We start from the raw sequence: 16,710 nt of genomic DNA on the forward strand, positions 1-16,710 counted from the left end.
CCAGCACTGAGTGGGATCTGACCAGCACAGTGGGACTACCATTTCCCTCATTTTGCCCACTCTATCTCATATGAGGCCTTAAGTTTGTATAGTATATGCTCTGGAGCTATTCTCCTAGCTCCCCACCCCCACACTGCCCCCAACACCCTCAAATTTCCAAGCTGAGTTCCCAGAACAAGAGGGATAAGAGTTTAGGGATAGCATTGAGGGAATATAAAGTGGGTTTCTAATTTTATACCTCACAAGCCCCAGAGTCCTTCTTCCCATGATTGTCCATTGGTATCAGTCAGCTAAACATAATTAGTTTTTGAGAGGGGTATTTGCTAATGGGATATAAATAGAACAATTGATACAAAACATCCCCTCAGAAGTCTGCGCCACATTCTGCTAAGTGTGTGTGTTTAGTCCAGGGGAAAACGGGCTCAAGCTTAGGGAGCATATGTGGCTAAAGGTTAACTGGAAACTACCAAGGTTCTTTTTATGCAGATCTCAAGATGTTCCCATTAGGGAGGGGAATACGATATTTATTATTATTGACATCATACCTAGAGACATAAATCAATCACAAACCAGCAATGGGAAATTCACTCAAAGCAGGTGAAATGAGAGCCAAGTTTGCCAATACCTTGATTTAGGTGGCCAAGGTGGGATTTTGACCACATTAGGATTTATTATACAGGAGCATGGTGGAAAATTACGGCAAAAAGGGATTCAGCAGCCATGAAACTAGAGCCCACGAGGCAGGATAAGGAAGTAGAATGAACCTGAGGTTGGCACATCCAGGTTGACCTTCTAGGCCAGCAGGAAAATAGTATGTATGCAACTAGGATGAAAAATTTTAAATTAGGAAAAAAACCACCTAAGAATAAGTCCAATTCCCTCCATCTACCAAGAGAAATTAATTGAGAAAAATCTGCCTGATACTCATCACTAAACTTATTCCCTCATCTATAAAATGAAGGTTTTGGAAGGCCTTTCTACTTAAATCTAAGATCCTATGATCCTATAAGCCATAAAATTTTAAATGACAACCAAGAACCCAATTTAGACAAAAGTGGTCACTAGTGTGTACAATCCTACTGAAATCAGTTTGTTTTGAAGTTCAGGATCTCCTTGAATAGTCACCTGGGGTTTTTGGGAGGAAGCTGGCATTTGTATCACTTTCTGGTACAGTTTAGTGGTTTTTTTAGGAAAAATGACAGTACTTTGTCTTCTATTTTTTCAATCCAATTACCTCATTGATGATGTCATCAGAACCATTTTTTGTCACACTGCTTTCTGCCCGTGTAGTGTTTAAGCGTTAAGCCAACTCTTCACCCAAAAAAGGAGAAGTCTTTAGGAACTCACTACCTCCATTATTAACTGCAGTTGTGGGGAATCTGGTGGTGATGAGGGGAAGGCCACCACCAGAGCCAACAGAGTGGAGACAATGAGGACCTTCCTCAGTATGGTTCAGGATGGGGTTGGTAGTCAGAGAAGGAAGAGAAATAGTTTCTGTGTTATGGCATAGCTTTCTGCTCTGTTCCTTATAAAGCCTCGAATCCTCATTTCCTTATGTTATTGTTATCTCCTTTCCTAATCATGTCCAGTCTCTCTTTACTTCTCAAAGCATGCTTTGCTACCAACTGCTTCTGTCCCAGGGACATAGCTCAGATGACAATGAAAAAGTCCAAATCCTCTGGTCTTCTGGAATTCAAGAGGTGTGGAGAAGACTGAGGTTAAGGTTAAGACCTCTTCCCCACCTTCCTCCAATTGGAGTGATACATTCTTGGGCATTTGACTGGAAGCTTTGACCTCTAAGCTTCCAGGCAACAGAAGAAGCCTTTCAACTAGATTGCTATTTTATACATGATGCAAATTTCCTCAACCAATCTGAAAACAGTTTGTACAAAGTCATTCCAGTTCATCCAATGGCTTTCAAAGAAATCTGAATTGGTCAAGGATTTTTCACATTTAGTTGAGATGACTGATTGATTTGATTCAACTGAAGTCTTTTCACCTGGTTTAGGTATCAGGACGTTTAGCATATTATCATTAACTATCTTTGTGGGGTAGAGTGACTTGATTGTTTGATTCCACTGACCCTTACATTTGCATCAATTTTTTTTGGCTTCCATGTTGCACTTTTAAACCATCTGATCTTTGTTAGAGAAAATGCTTCCTAATCATGCCCTCTCCATCTTTAAAAAAGATTTTTGACCCAAGTATAAGACTTGAAACATCTCTATTAAATTTTGTGTGATTAGTTTCAAGCCATTATTCCAGAATATTGTAATATTTTTGAATAGCAGCTCTGTCACCCAACATTTGACATATCCCTCTCAGTTTTATGTTATTTGCAATTTTGAAAAGTGGTGATGCCATCTTTGCTTTTATCCAAGTAATTGGTAAAGATACTAAGTTGTACAGGCCAAGCCCAGGTCGCTTAGGCACCGTGCTTGAGAATTCTATTCATTTTGACATTAATGATGACTTTTCCACTTTTGCTTAATAGGATTGGGGCTATTTTTTTTGGGGGGGTGTGGGAAACAGTCTGTGTGTGGGGTCAAGGATACAGCTTGTGATTACCATGGGGGGGTCAGTCTGTGAGCAGGGTGGGGGGAGGTTATTCTGTGTGCACAGTCTGTGATACAGCCTATGGGTGGGGTTTGGGATACAATCTGTGGCCATGGAGCAGAGCCAAGCTAACTGGCTCACACTGGGATTGAGAATATTATGACCTTGGCCTCATTAACACCATGTGCTGAGTTGCTGAGCCAACTGTCCCAGAATCCAAAAAGCTCAGGTCCTGAGAATCTGACAAGCTTCTTGTGGGGTATAAAGACAATGAAACAAAACCATTCCACATTCCACTAAGAGTGAGCCCATCTGTGAAAAAGGAATGGCACTTTCCTATTCAAACTTTCTCCCTATTCTATAGAGGGAATGGTAGAGAATTTCAAGGAACTAGGGACTTGGTTGGCTCAGTTCTTAAAAGATTTCCTTGAAACTAGAACTCAGAGGATCACTAAGATTCACCAGATCTCAGAGATGTTAAATACTGGTGTAACGATGTCCAAAATTGCTATCTCATTTTGGGTTCAGAAGTACTTATGATAGTACCCAGACCTCTCATCCACTGAATTTCCTCCTTTATTTCAGCCAATATTGATCATATCAACTCTTATTGTATTAAAACAAGAATTTACTTAAAATAGGAAGCATTATGATATCAAATAAACATCAAAATAGCATTACATACATAATTATACTTAAGTATATAGTTACCATCCCAAGTCACCTTCTCCCATGTTCCCAAGTCCCAGCCTCAGGTAACTAGGGCTATAAGTCCTGGGTTTCTTGTTACTACAGCCACTCTCAGTTTATGGGAACAGGGTTAGGCCTGGGAGAATTTGCCAATCACTAAAAATACCATATTTTAATGTCTGGGCCATCACTGTCTCTTGCTGCTGGACAAATGAGTTTCCTGAGGTCATGTAGCTATAGTGCCCCACATTAAAGGTGGGAAGGAAGTCTCAAGAATCAGTGAGTCCTTTGGTTGGATGTCGGCAGGAACAGGAGAAGCCTCACTGTCTGGCTATGAAATTGCCTCTTTAACCCTCAAATCTATCATTAGTAGAAACAGGAAAATATGAGCAGCCGTGACACTCCAGCAGGACGGGATGTAGCTCATGGGGTCCTCTTGCCACATTGACCATTCTTTTTTTGTCATTTCACCATCCTTTTTTCCACTAATGGCAGCTGCAAGAAAATACAGTTGAGCTGAGTATGAGTTTTGAAATACAAGCACAGGAGCTCAGAGGAGCGTAGAAAAAAAGGTAAATTGATTTAAGCAACTGGAAGGGACAGTATGATGAGCCAATGCTGACGTTTTAGGAGGAGGTGAAGAAACAAGAGACCCTCAGAATGTTAACGTCCTCAAGGGAGTATTCAAGGATTTAAATAAGAAAAACAAGAGGAACAGGTAGTGGATCAATTCTATTTTGAAAGCTTGAAGAAGAGAAGGAAGGGAGAGTAAAAGGAGGAAAAAACACAAATATGGAAAGGAAGAAGAAGGGAGTGACTCCTGCTATTTCTCACAACTGGGATATATGAGAAGAAGAATATACCAAAATGGAGTGGGAGGAGTGGCCATCAAATAAACTTCATTCTTGTCTGAAATGGACAAAGGAGGGTTGGATACACACATACTGCACACACACACACACACAAATATTATGGTATGGAAAAACATCAAACTACAGGGAAACAAAAGGAGATGGAGGATGAAAGAGGGAGAATAATACCGGGGAGGGAATAGTCACAAGCAAAACAAACTTCAAGATCCTGAAGTGGGGCTTCCAAGACAAAAAACAAAAGCAAAGAACTAGAATCCAAGATGAGGCATCCATTATTTGGGGGAAGGGCTGAACAAATTGTGGTATTTGAAGGTATAGTGATTATGCTTTCTTGACCCACTATCCCAGAGCCAGACTGCTACATCTCCCCCTCAGGGTTGTAGGAAGGGAAACTTTAAGGTGAAGGTATTGTGGAGAGAGGTCTCTTCTCTATTGTTATAAGCTTCAGCCTCTACCTGCTGTGTTTTTCTCATAGTTACGGCATAGTTATGATTCCATTTAACTACTTTTAATATCAGTTAACTTTTACAAAAAAGATAACTACTTTGAAGATACAAAAAGAACATAAATGTAAGCATTTTCCCTCAGCACCTTGGGGGCATATTTTCTCCTGTCGTACCTTGGTCTTTGGGGAGAGTGGTCTCATTCTTAGCACATTTTCTATATAACAGTGGTCCCAGCAAGTTCATGCCAATGTGGCATGATTGCCAGATACGTCCTCATCTCAGTTACCACTGGACTGGGCCCTGAAAATCATTCCTTGCTCCTTGGGGTGCAGATGCTGAGCTGGCTGAAAAATCTGTGCTGGGACATTGGGATATCCAGACACAGCTCTATTGATCTTTTAAAACTCAAGGTAGGAGTTTCCAATCCCTTCATCTAATGCTGAGTGAGGCAAAGAACCCAGACCTATATTTGCTGGTCACATGCTTGCCTTGGTGGGGGAGCCCAAGGCCTTTCCACTCATAGAATTGTTTCCTACTGGATACTATCAGTATGGAAGTCAAAGCAAGAGCAAAATGGCCAAGGTTCTCATTGCTAGTGCCCTTTTGAAGGCTCTTCTAGTTCTATGTGATCAGCCAATCAGAGAGGCTTCTCTTAACCAGATGGTAAGCAGACCAGAGCAATTATTAAATGTCAACACATGTTTCAACATTTCTCCAAGATGCTTCTATTACACATAATCACAACTCTCCTGGAAACAGGACCCCTAGTATCTCCCATGTGGGGAATTTGCATCAGCTTAGCACACTGATGCATTCTGTACATATGCTAGTCCTTGTTACAAATGTAACGGAATATTATTGCTTCATAGGAAATGATGAAAGGCATGCTTTTGAAGAATCCTGGGCAGTATGAACTAATGGAGTGAAGTGAGAAGAACCAGGAGAACTGTCTACATGAGGACAACATCATCAGAAAGAAAAACACCTTTGAAAGACTTAAGAACTCTGATCAAGGCATGGGGTATAGAAATCTATCTTGCCCTACAGGAAAATAGAAAGAAAGGGGATAAAAGAAGGGGGTGATAGAAGGGAGGGTAGACTGGTGGAAGGAGTAATCAGAATTCACGCTGTTTTGGGGTGGGGGGAGGGAAGAGATGGGGAGAAAATTTGGAACTCAAAATCTTGTGGAAGTGAATGTTGAAAACTAAAATAAATAAATCAATTAAATAAAGCAAAACAAAGCAAAAGAACTCTGGTCAAGGCATGGAAAAAACATGTCCCCAGAGGACCTACATTGAAACATGTTACCCACCTCCTGATAGGGAGACGTGGTGTAGAAAGAGACATGCATTTTTGAACAGGCTACTATTTGGATTCATTTTGCTTGACTATACTTATTTGTTAAAAGGGTCTGTTTTTTAATTTTGTTTTTTAATTGGGGGAGGCAGTTTAGGGAGATAGAGGTTTAGGAAGTGATGTCTCCCAAAAGAAGGCCATGAAAACATTTTTAAAATCCATAAAAGAGAACAGAATGGAGTTTAGGAAGCACTGACAAACAGGATGGTTTTGAAAGTAATGTAGGGAATTTATTATATACTTTTCTCTTCTACTTTTTCCTTCATTACAATGTTAAATTTTTTTGTCCTGCCATGTTCTTCTGGAAGACAAAATAGGTTGTCTCTATCCATTCTGTCTTCAAGAAAAGTGTGTTTTGCTTGCATAGTGAGCACATTTTCTTTTAATGTTATAGTTTTTGCTTCTCTTCTTCTAGATTGCCCTTCACTCTTGTATGTTTACATTTCCAATCTATTTTCTCTTTTGTTTCTTTGGTGAGACTTTCTGTTCTGCCTGTTACTTTTACTATTCAGGCCATTAATTCTCTCATAATTCTCATTTTTCATTTTAACTAGCATGTTATGGTTCCTCGTTCTCACATTTTACAAGGTCCTCTGTCTCATTAAGTGCTGGATCACTTTCCTTTCTTTTGCAGTAGTTATTCATAGATGTCTGAACTCTTTTACTAGATTTGGAGGCCATATTTCCTTCTGTTGTTAATGTTTTCCCTGTTGATTTATTTGCTTATGTTCACAAAGGTTTTGAGTTTTCTTCTTTCTGAGATCTTTGGTAATTTTAGTCTTTTTTCCTCCCTTTGATTTCCACCTATTTACTTTCCGTCTCTGTTCTGTCTGATGGTAGTTTCCTTGGGGGCTGGATCTCAAAGTATCTCAGCCTCCTGTCACGCTTGGCAATTCACAGTTTGTCATCTTATATCTCTGTCCCATGTGACTTTTTTGTGGTCAGAACTGGCCCTAGCTGGATGCTATGCTCTTTCTCCTAGGCTTGGTGGAGTGCTGCACCCTCCTTCCCCCTCTCTGTACAGTGTTCTGTCCTGGTGACCTGCCCCACTCCCTCTGTTCCTCAGTTCTCTGGCCAGGCACTGGAAGTTCAGAACTTTGCAGTGCTGGTGCTATGGGTTTGTGGCCCTGCAGCTTTTGCATCCATAGGGCTGTAGCTGCAATGGTTGTCATTGTCCCAGCAAACTTACAAAGCCTGAGACCTGGGTTTCCATGGCACTGGAAAGAAGGAGGATGGGCTGGGGTAGGTTTTGCTGTAAGTCTGTGCCATGTCCTTGGGTTTGCTAGTGCAGTCTCACTACCAGTAGCACGGGAGGTGGGGGAGGGTGGTGAAAGGGAGGCTCAGGGTCAATGTATATAGGTTCATGGGTTTTTTTAACCTTCTTTTGGATTCTGGGTGTCCTAGACCTTGGAAACAGCTGAAGTTGCTTTATCTTTGGCACATGATTTATATTTTGGAGAGGTTTGAGAGGTCATGGGGATCAGAGGAAATGTCTTCCATCTTGTTGCTCACATGACTTGGAACTCTAACATATCCACTTAAAAAAACTCGAGTGATATGAAACGGAGATTCATTTCATGTACAATCTCTTTTTGTGTTTTGCTGTGTATATGGAAATGTTCATTTTTTTCCCCTTGCTTGCTGTTTAAGTTCGGAATAAAAAAAGTAAATAAAATAAAAAAGCTAGCAACCATCTCTACTTGGACTTATCCTTTGCCCTGTGGATTCCAAACAATCTTTTGAGGAGAGACAAGGGGAGAGGGACAAGAATTGGGCCTGTGATTTTATTGGTATAAAGAAATCCCAGACGAGGAAACTTTTCCAGGGCAGGTGGGCAGTTTCTCTGCAACTTCCAGTCTTGGAGAGTTGTCTGGGGGCACTTAGCACAGTGTCTGGCATACAGTAAGTGCTTAATAAATGTTTATTGGATTGGATTGGGGCACTGAGAGGTTGTGACTTGCCCAGGGCTACACAGACCATGTGCATAGCTTAAAGACAAACTCTCTCTTCACTCTGCCAGTACCCAAAACCCCCTTTTTTTTAGGTGATTCAAAATGACATCTTTTATTATGCTAGAAAGATGAGGAAAAGATTTGAGTTGGCTCCATAACAACAGAACTATGGGTTTAAGAAACAGCAGCTGTGTCACCTCCTTGAGGTCCTGGAGAAATGGGTGCCTTTTACCCATGAAAGAGCTGGAGGGAGAATGCTTTTGACTTAAGGCTTCAAGGGTGACCTCAGAAATGTAATCCTTTAGTAAGGAAGATTTACTTCTCTTTATAATTGGGAGGAGAGGAGGTGAAACGGGGCCTGTGAATTGAGCCTGTTGAGGAATTAAATATTTATTTGTGGTGATAAATCATATAGTAAGGGCCTTTGAAAGGGACTTTTCATCTCTTTCAAGGGGGAAAAAGCCATAGACTATAACAGGAGGTTATTAGAATAATAATGACTCCCATTTCGATAGTACTTTAAGGTTTACAGGATGTTTTTCTCACAACACTTTGAGGAGGTGGTGCATTTTACAGAGCAAAAAAAATGAGACTAAGGAAGGGAGATAGCATGCCTACAGCTATATTGCTAGTTAATGGCAGAGCCAGTATTCGAACTCAGGACTCTGACTGAAAAATCCAGTGTTCCTTCTGTTGGCATTTATATATAATTCTTGAAAGCTAATGTTACTGTGTTGCCTTCAGTGAGCCTCTTGCTTGCTGTTTCACATCCTAGAAGTATACAGATAGAGACCCTGCAGTGGCTCTTTCCATAGAGGATAGACTTTGCCCATCAATGGTTGAGGGCAAGAGGTGTCAACATTTTTCTGGTACCGCAAATCATTCATCAATGGGCTTTGCTTTATGTTTAGTGGTGAATGACATGAAGTCCTGGAGGAGGGGGAGATGTGGATGGAGAAGGAGGAACAGGAAAGAGATAAAGGAAGAAGAATATGGAGATGGAGGAGAGGTGAGATGGAAGGAAAAGATGGAGATGGATGAAAAAGGAAACAATGGACTCTGACCTAGGGATGGAGTGTAAATAACCAAGGCTGGTAAGAATGCACAGGGTGTCCCTAAAGTTTGGACACATAGGAAATCTCATGAATATCTCATTAACTGTTGCACCAAAGACTCTGTTGTTCAGCGACTTCTTTTTCTGGGGTATGCTAAAGGAGAAGGTATGCTCAATGAACATCACGGATGCAGCACACTTGACTGAATGCATAAACACGTAAAGAGTGAATGTGCTAAAATTGACGGCAATGTGGAGTTATTACATCGAGTTCACGTGAATCTTGCAAAGCGCGTCAACCTTTGTGTCACAAATGATGGAAATCATGTTGAAGATGTTATTTGTTAATATTCCAATTAAATAAAATTTTATTCATTTCATTTCTTGAAAATATGCATTTTTGCCTATGTGTCCAGACTTTAGGAACACCCTGTATTTACTCAGAGCTTTGTAAATCTAACGAAAAAAGATTTATTTTAGAGAGAAGAAGACTTAAGGAACATATGATAGCTGTTTTCAAGTATCTGAAGAGCTGTTTCATGACAGATTAGATATGTTCTGTTTGGCTCCAAAGGGAAATGCTAGGGCCAAAGGGCAGAAGTTATTAAAAGGCAAATTTAGGATTCATGTTATATGAACCTTCCTAACAGTGTCCCCTGTATGACGTACCAGGCAAATGGTCTTCAGCTTTGGAGAAGATCCTGTTTAGAGAAGGTTGAGATTAAGGAGGAAGGAGGGGGAGGAAGGAGCTCACAGGACCAGAGATTTACATCTGGATGGGACCTTAAAGGTAATCTAGTCCAGTACTTCTTAAACAGTTTAAGAAGTCCTGATAGTCCAGTCTCCTCTTTTGACAGCTGAAGAGACTGAGATCCAGAGTGGTTAAATGACTTACCCAAAGTCACAGATAATAAGTGACAAAACTAGGATTCAAACCTGAAAAACGACAATAGTGTAGGTACTCATCACCTCCAGCCACACTTGTTTCAACAGCTTCCTAATTGGTCTCCTTGCCTCAAGTCTCTCCCTCCTCCAATTCATCCTCCATACAGCTTCCAAAATGATTTTCCTAAAGTGAAAAGGGCTGACTCCACCACCTCCCTATTTACTAAACTCCAGTTTACTGGCTCCTTATTACCTTTGGGATCAAAAAGGAAGAACCTCTGGCATGTAAAGCATCTCATTACCTGTTTCTTGTCTAATTTTTAGTCTTCTTCCATGTTACTCCTCTCCACAGACTCCACAATCCAGCTACGTGGGCCTCCTTGCCGTTCCTCCCATAGGACACTCCATCTCCAGACTCCATGCCTTTGCACTGGCTGTGCCCCATGCTTGGAATGCTCTCCCTCCTCACCTCTACTTCTTAGCTTCCCAGATTTCCTTCCATATTAAGAGGGTATTAAAAACTGACCTCTTCGGGAGGCATTTTGCAGTCCTCCTTCCCTCCCCACTCTCCACTCCAGTGCCCTTTCTCTGAGAATAACTTTGACCTATTCTGTATGTATTTTACTGAAAGTGAACCTTCCCTGGGTGAAATTGTTTTTTCTTTCCTCTTCTGAGCTGAGATTTTATTTCATATCCAGCTGAAGAGCTCATTTAGTCTTGTGTATTCGTTGGTATTTTCTAATCTGTAAAACTTCTCCAATTTCTGTTTGCTATTTTACTTGGGTAAATAGGTTTACTAATTATTAACTGTTTGCAATGGATTTTGTGGAGCTAGCATTTGGTGGGAGGGACTAAGCTGGTTAGTGTAAGCTAAGGCTTACCCTCTCCCTTAAGAATGATCAAGGAGTGGATAGAGCACTGGCCCTGGAGTCAGGAGGACCTGAGTTCAAATCTGGCCTCAGACACTTGACATGTATTAGCTGTGCGACCCTGGGCAAGTCACTTAACCCCAATAGCCTCACCAAAAAAAAGAATGATCAAGGAAGTATCTTTCCTTCTAAACCTCTAAACATTGTTCCCTAAGACTAGAAATATTTGAAGAATAGCATGTAGATATAAGTTTAGCCTAATACCCCTCTTGGAAGGTAGAGGAGATATTGCACAGTCTTAGCAACCCTGGACCTTTCCTGTCCATCTTTATGATTCAGGGACAACCCTTCTCCTACTCTCCTTGACTAGAATAACTCTTATAATAAACTCATATGCCATACTTCCTCATTTTACAGATGAGGAAACTGAGGCACAGAGAGGTTAAATGATTTGTTGAGGGTCACACAGCTAGTAAATATTCAAGGCAGGATTTGAACCCAGGTCTTTCTGGTTCCAAGTCTATACCCTACATCACACTGCCTCTACATTTTTCTCCATCTTCTCTCAGTCTATAAACATTTATTAAGCACCTATTATGTGCCTGGCATTGCGCTAGATTCTGGGGATTCAAAGAAAGGATAAAAAGACAGTTCCTACACTTAAGGAACTCCTAGTCTAATGCAGGAAACCCCAAAATTCAGATCAATGGACAGCTCTTGACATTGGGCATTGTTCCTGGTGGCATAATATGTGTGCAACAGAAAGGCCATGAGCTGATTCCACTGAGCCTTCTGCTTAGGCCTTGGGCTCTCCAGCACCTTTCTCACGGTAAAATTAAAGTGCTTCTTCTCTGGGCTTGCTATTTCAGGAAGGCCCCCAACCATGTTTCACCTCACTCATGCCTCCACTCACTGGACTTTTCTTCCTTATAAGCTGCCTTCCCACTCTGGAGAACCTTCCCCCACACACACACACACTGAGGCCCACATCTTTCCATCCCTTTTCCATCTTCCTTTCCTAGAATGTAAACTCCTTGATTTGCTTGTATTTGAATCCCTAGCACTGGGTACAGTGATGGGCATACAGTAAGTATTTCATAAAAGCTCTCTATATATCACTATAGGGCTCCTTGATCATAGCTTGATGACTTGCTTTTGGGGGGTTTAGCAATAGCCAAGCATATAATAAATGCTTTTTTATTCCTTCATTTCTAGATTTCTTGGTTCTTGTCAAGGCTAGTACCTCCTTGAATAGCCAGCTGTCCAAATATTGACCTTGATCAGAAAGAATCCTGGCAGGCAAGTCATTTGCAGGGTAGTTCTATAACATCATGGCACGTGGAAAAGCCCTCTGGTTCCTGGGTGAGCTAGGCCTATTTGTATGGGGTGAAATAGATGCCCCAACTAGGATGTTGCTTATCCCTTTCTTAGCCCTTTCCAGGGCTTGAAAAGGAAATGGCAAACCACTTCAGTATCTTTGCCAAGAACCCCTCCCACCCCCCAACAAAGGGGGTCATGAAGAGTCAGACATGACTGAAACGACTGAACAACAGTGCCTTCTACAGTAATAAGGATGTTAGAAAGATGGTAGTGTTTGGGAGGAAATATAATGAATTCAGTTTTGGATATGGTGAGTTTCAGATGTTTAGGAGATACCTGGTTTGAAATAATCCAAGAGTGAGTTGGAGTTGAGAGATTGGAGGTCAGGTTAGTGCTGGATAAATTGATCTGAGAATCATTGCATTGATATGAGAATGTGCATTGATATAATAATTGAATTTACGGGAAGAAAAAAGAACAAAGGGCAGGTGTGGTGTGGTGGCACACACCTGAAATCTCTGCTACTGGGAAGGCTAAGGCTGGTGGATCGCTGGAGCTCAGAAGCTCTAAGCTACAGAAGGGCTAAAGCTCTTCAGCTGTCTGCACTAAGCTCGTGATATGGGGAATCTCCTCTTCCTCTGGGGGTGAGCAGTCATCAGGCTGCCTAAGGAGCATCAGGCCTGGGAGGAGACACTATACTTCCAAAAACAGAGGTAGGGGCCTCCCTCTCTCTGCAGATCACCAAGCAAAGGCTGGATAACCTGTTGTTGGGGACATGCAGAGAAGATTGTTGTTCAGGTTGGGGTTGAACTGGATGGCCATTAGAAGGATGTCCCTTCCAATTCTATGTTTCTATGATTTTATGATTCCACATTACAGAAATATAAGGAGCAGCTTCTAAAATAATGATATCCTGACAGTATGCAGAAAGGGAGCTCTTGCCAATGGGGTCGGGAGAAAGAAAGAAAGAAAGAACTGACAGCTTGAGGGGATCAGGAAAATTCTCATGTAGAAGGTAGCCCCTGAGCTGTGCTTTGAAGGAAGCTTAGGATATGAATGACCATGACAGTTTCTTGGCTTCCATCCAATAGATTGTGAAGCACAAACTCTCTCTCAAGGGCCCTCCTTCTTGCCGAATATATACTCTGCATCCTGAAATCTGCCAGCAGACTGCCAGTGAAACATCTGTGGCCTGAGCAAGGGTCAGTAAATCTAAACTGGAATATCAACATTGTGGAGTACACATTTCCTGTCTGAGACAAATAATGTGCTTAATATATTTTTATTGAATTGAAACTAATCCCTCTGGCATCAGTGTGTGTCAAGAGTGCTAAATATGGAGTTGAGGGCTGAGTTCAAATTCCAATTTTTAGGCAGTCACTTCCCTGCACTGAATCTCAGTTTCCTTACCCACAAAATGGTGTCAGTAATCCTTGTACACCCTACGTCAAAAGGATATTGTGAGCAAGATGCTTTGTAAACCTAATAGCCTTCCAGATATAGCCAATGAGCAACAGGGAACTGAATCCTACTCTGAGAACCTATGGCCAAATTTCTTCAGACAATTCAGGATTGGCAACTTTCTCCAAGAATGGCTACGAGAGCAAGGTGAGAATCACATTTGCTTGTGGTGTCTCAAAGAGCAGCAAAGAGACATTGCAAAATGTTTTTTTAATCCTGGATTGATCACTGGGGGAGAACACCATGCTACTTCCTAGGCTAGAATGATCCTAATTTGAGATTATAGAGAACTATGCGATGAATATACCAGATGATTTCCTTATTGAAATTTCTACTAGTGCTAAACTTGAAGTAAAAAAGACCTGGATTCTAATCCTGCCTCTGAAACTTACTGGCTATGTGATCCTGGGAAAGTTTTTTCATCTTTCTGAGTCTCGGTTTCCTAATCTGTAAAATGAGGAAGCCTGACCATACTCTTTCACTCCAGCAATTTTCCAGCCTGTTCTTCATGCACAGTTCCCCCAAACTCCAAAGACCAGGCCCTAGTGGAGCTTTGAAATTAGTGCCTTGAGTTAGCCGGTCCTGATCAGTGTGAGCCATAGCACCATATCTAGCTGGACCCAGACTGGAGCATGTTCTTTCACTGTTCTCCAACCTGACTAGGGCAGGTGCTGTACCCCTAAAGCACCTTGAGAGCAAGGACTGTCTGATTTTTGTATATGTATCTGTAGTGCTTAGCACAATGCCTAGCACATAGTAGGTGCTTAATAATGTCCTTTCCCTTCCCCTTTCCTTTTCCTTTCCTTCTCTGTAACTTATAGTCTTAGATAATTTCTTGAAGTACTGAGAGTTTAAGTGACTTACCTAGGATCATACAGCTAAGATGTCTCAGAAGTAGGACTCAAACTCAGGCCTTCCTGATTCCAAGAATGGATCCCTATCTACTGTTACACTGCTTCTCATGGTCATTAGGCCTCATGATTATAAATGAGAGTTATTCTTATTTATGTATAACTACAATTACGTATTATATATAACACAGAATAATATATTGTTACTAGTTCATACCAAACATATACAAAGTCTGAGAAAGCAGTTGATATTATTGCCCAAAACTTACCCAAGTCCATGAAAGCACCATCTGGTTATTTTGGCCGTTCGGGTCAAGATAAGACTCTGGAGGTGAAAGTGAACAGATTCTACTAGCCCAAGAAATGTGAGACCTGGGTTTGATAATAATAATGAAACTGATTCACACCCCTTAGGAACCAATGTCCAATGTATTCACACTATTCTTGGGACGTTGTCAATACATGTCCTAAGGTAGAGAGGCAGCTGTGGGGGGAAGATGGTTTGGACAGGGGGAAAAACCCTATTTTTGGAGTTAGGAGACCCTAGTTTGAATTTCAGCTCTAACATTTACTAGCTAAGTGATATTGGACCAGTCACATAAACACCCTAAACTGCAGTCCTAGCTCTCCTTTGAACTTCCTCTTTCCTCAGATAGGGCTTCAAAATCCCCAACAACCCTTACCCAAAACATCCTGTCTCTCATCTTTAGCTTTAGCTCTCCTAACACTTTTTTTTAAAGATTGTGTCTCTCCATCTCACCCAGGCTGGACGTGCAGAGGATACTCATGGGCCTGATCAATCTACTCTGATCAGAGCAGGAGTTTCTACCCTCCTTAGGCAGCCTGGTGGCCCTTCTCCCCCAGAGGAGGGGGAGGCTCATCACATCACGAGCTTAGTGCAGACAGCTGAGGAGATTTAGCTCTTCTGTAGCTTAGAGCTTCTGAGCTCCAGCAATCCACCAGCCTTAGCTTTCCCAGCAGCAGGGATGGCAGGTGTGTGCCACCACACCCAGCTCCTGACACTATTCTTAAAGATCTGTGCTAGGTTTTAATATTTATATTATGTAACCTGCTCTCTTGTTCTTGTTTTTCTTGTTCTCCTCCTCCTCCTCTTCCTCCTCCTCTTCCTCCTCCTCTTCCTCCTCCTCCTCCTTCTCCTTCTCCTCCTTCTCCTCCTCCTTCTTCTCCTCCTCCTCCTTCTCCTCCTCCTCCTTCTCCTCCACCTCCGTCTCCTTTAAACAACTTTAACAAAAGCCAACTAAAATGAACACTTCTATGTACGTTGTAGAAGGCAAGAAGAGGATTGTAAATGAAACTGCAGATCTCTCTTATGTAGAGCTTGCTTTTCTTTTAAAGCATATAATGAATTAAACCTGCAGCTTCAAAGCTGTGCTGCTGGTCTGTGATTCTTTCTGGTCTTTCTGTTCACTCCTGTGCCTTTTATTTTATCTTATTTATTATTTTTTTAAAGATCAAATTGCATGAGACAAATACAATAGATTTGACATAGATGAGAGCAGAACTTTAACAAGACTAATTCACAACAAAGCTGCAGTTCACACCTCTGCATGTGAACTTTATTAAAGTATGAGATTGGTTTTTTGATATCACATTATTACAAGGAATCATTGCATCAAAAAAATCAGAACCTTGGAAAAAATTTTAAAAGACTGACCTAAAAAAACATTTGGATATGTCTGATGGTCTATGATTTTGCAACACTTTGTGCAAAAAGATGAAGAAACACTTGATCACGGAGGAAATGAAAAATTGCCCAATTCCCTCTCCGTGGTCCTGATCAACACCTTTCATTCCCACACTGCTGAATACGGACACTTTTAGATTGAAGCATAGCAACAGAATACTCTTCTGTGCATTTAAAAATGTTTTCTTTTCTTCCTCTTTTTTTGGCATCTCTATCCCTAGCCCCCGTCTCCCTCCTACTTTACCATTGGAAAAAATAAAAGCAAAACCTTTGTAACACCCACACAATATATATAACATATATATATATATATATATATATATATATATACACACACACACTATATATATATGTATATACACACACACACATATGTTCAAACAAAAGAAATTTCCATATTACCTGCCCTTTCCCCCATCTTCTAGTTAAAATCTCTTCAAAATCTATTTGCGTCACATCCCTCAAAGGGAGATATTTTGAAATGTAAGCAAGGTATTTCAAAAACCTTAATCATTAAGGAAATGAGTCCTGTGATCATGAACAGGAGGGGAAGGGTGCTGTGGTTGGATTTTGTTGCCCTTTTGAGTTGCTGTAGGTTGTATGCTATAGCATGAGTTAAAGATTTTCAGTAAAAAAGACTGTCAAGTTTAAGGCCAACTTGTCTCTTGCCTTTTTTTTTTTACACTGATACCT

Source organism: Trichosurus vulpecula, chromosome X (genome assembly GCF_011100635.1).
Source record: "Trichosurus vulpecula isolate mTriVul1 chromosome X, mTriVul1.pri, whole genome shotgun sequence".
Lineage (NCBI taxonomy): Eukaryota > Metazoa > Chordata > Mammalia > Diprotodontia > Phalangeridae > Trichosurus > Trichosurus vulpecula.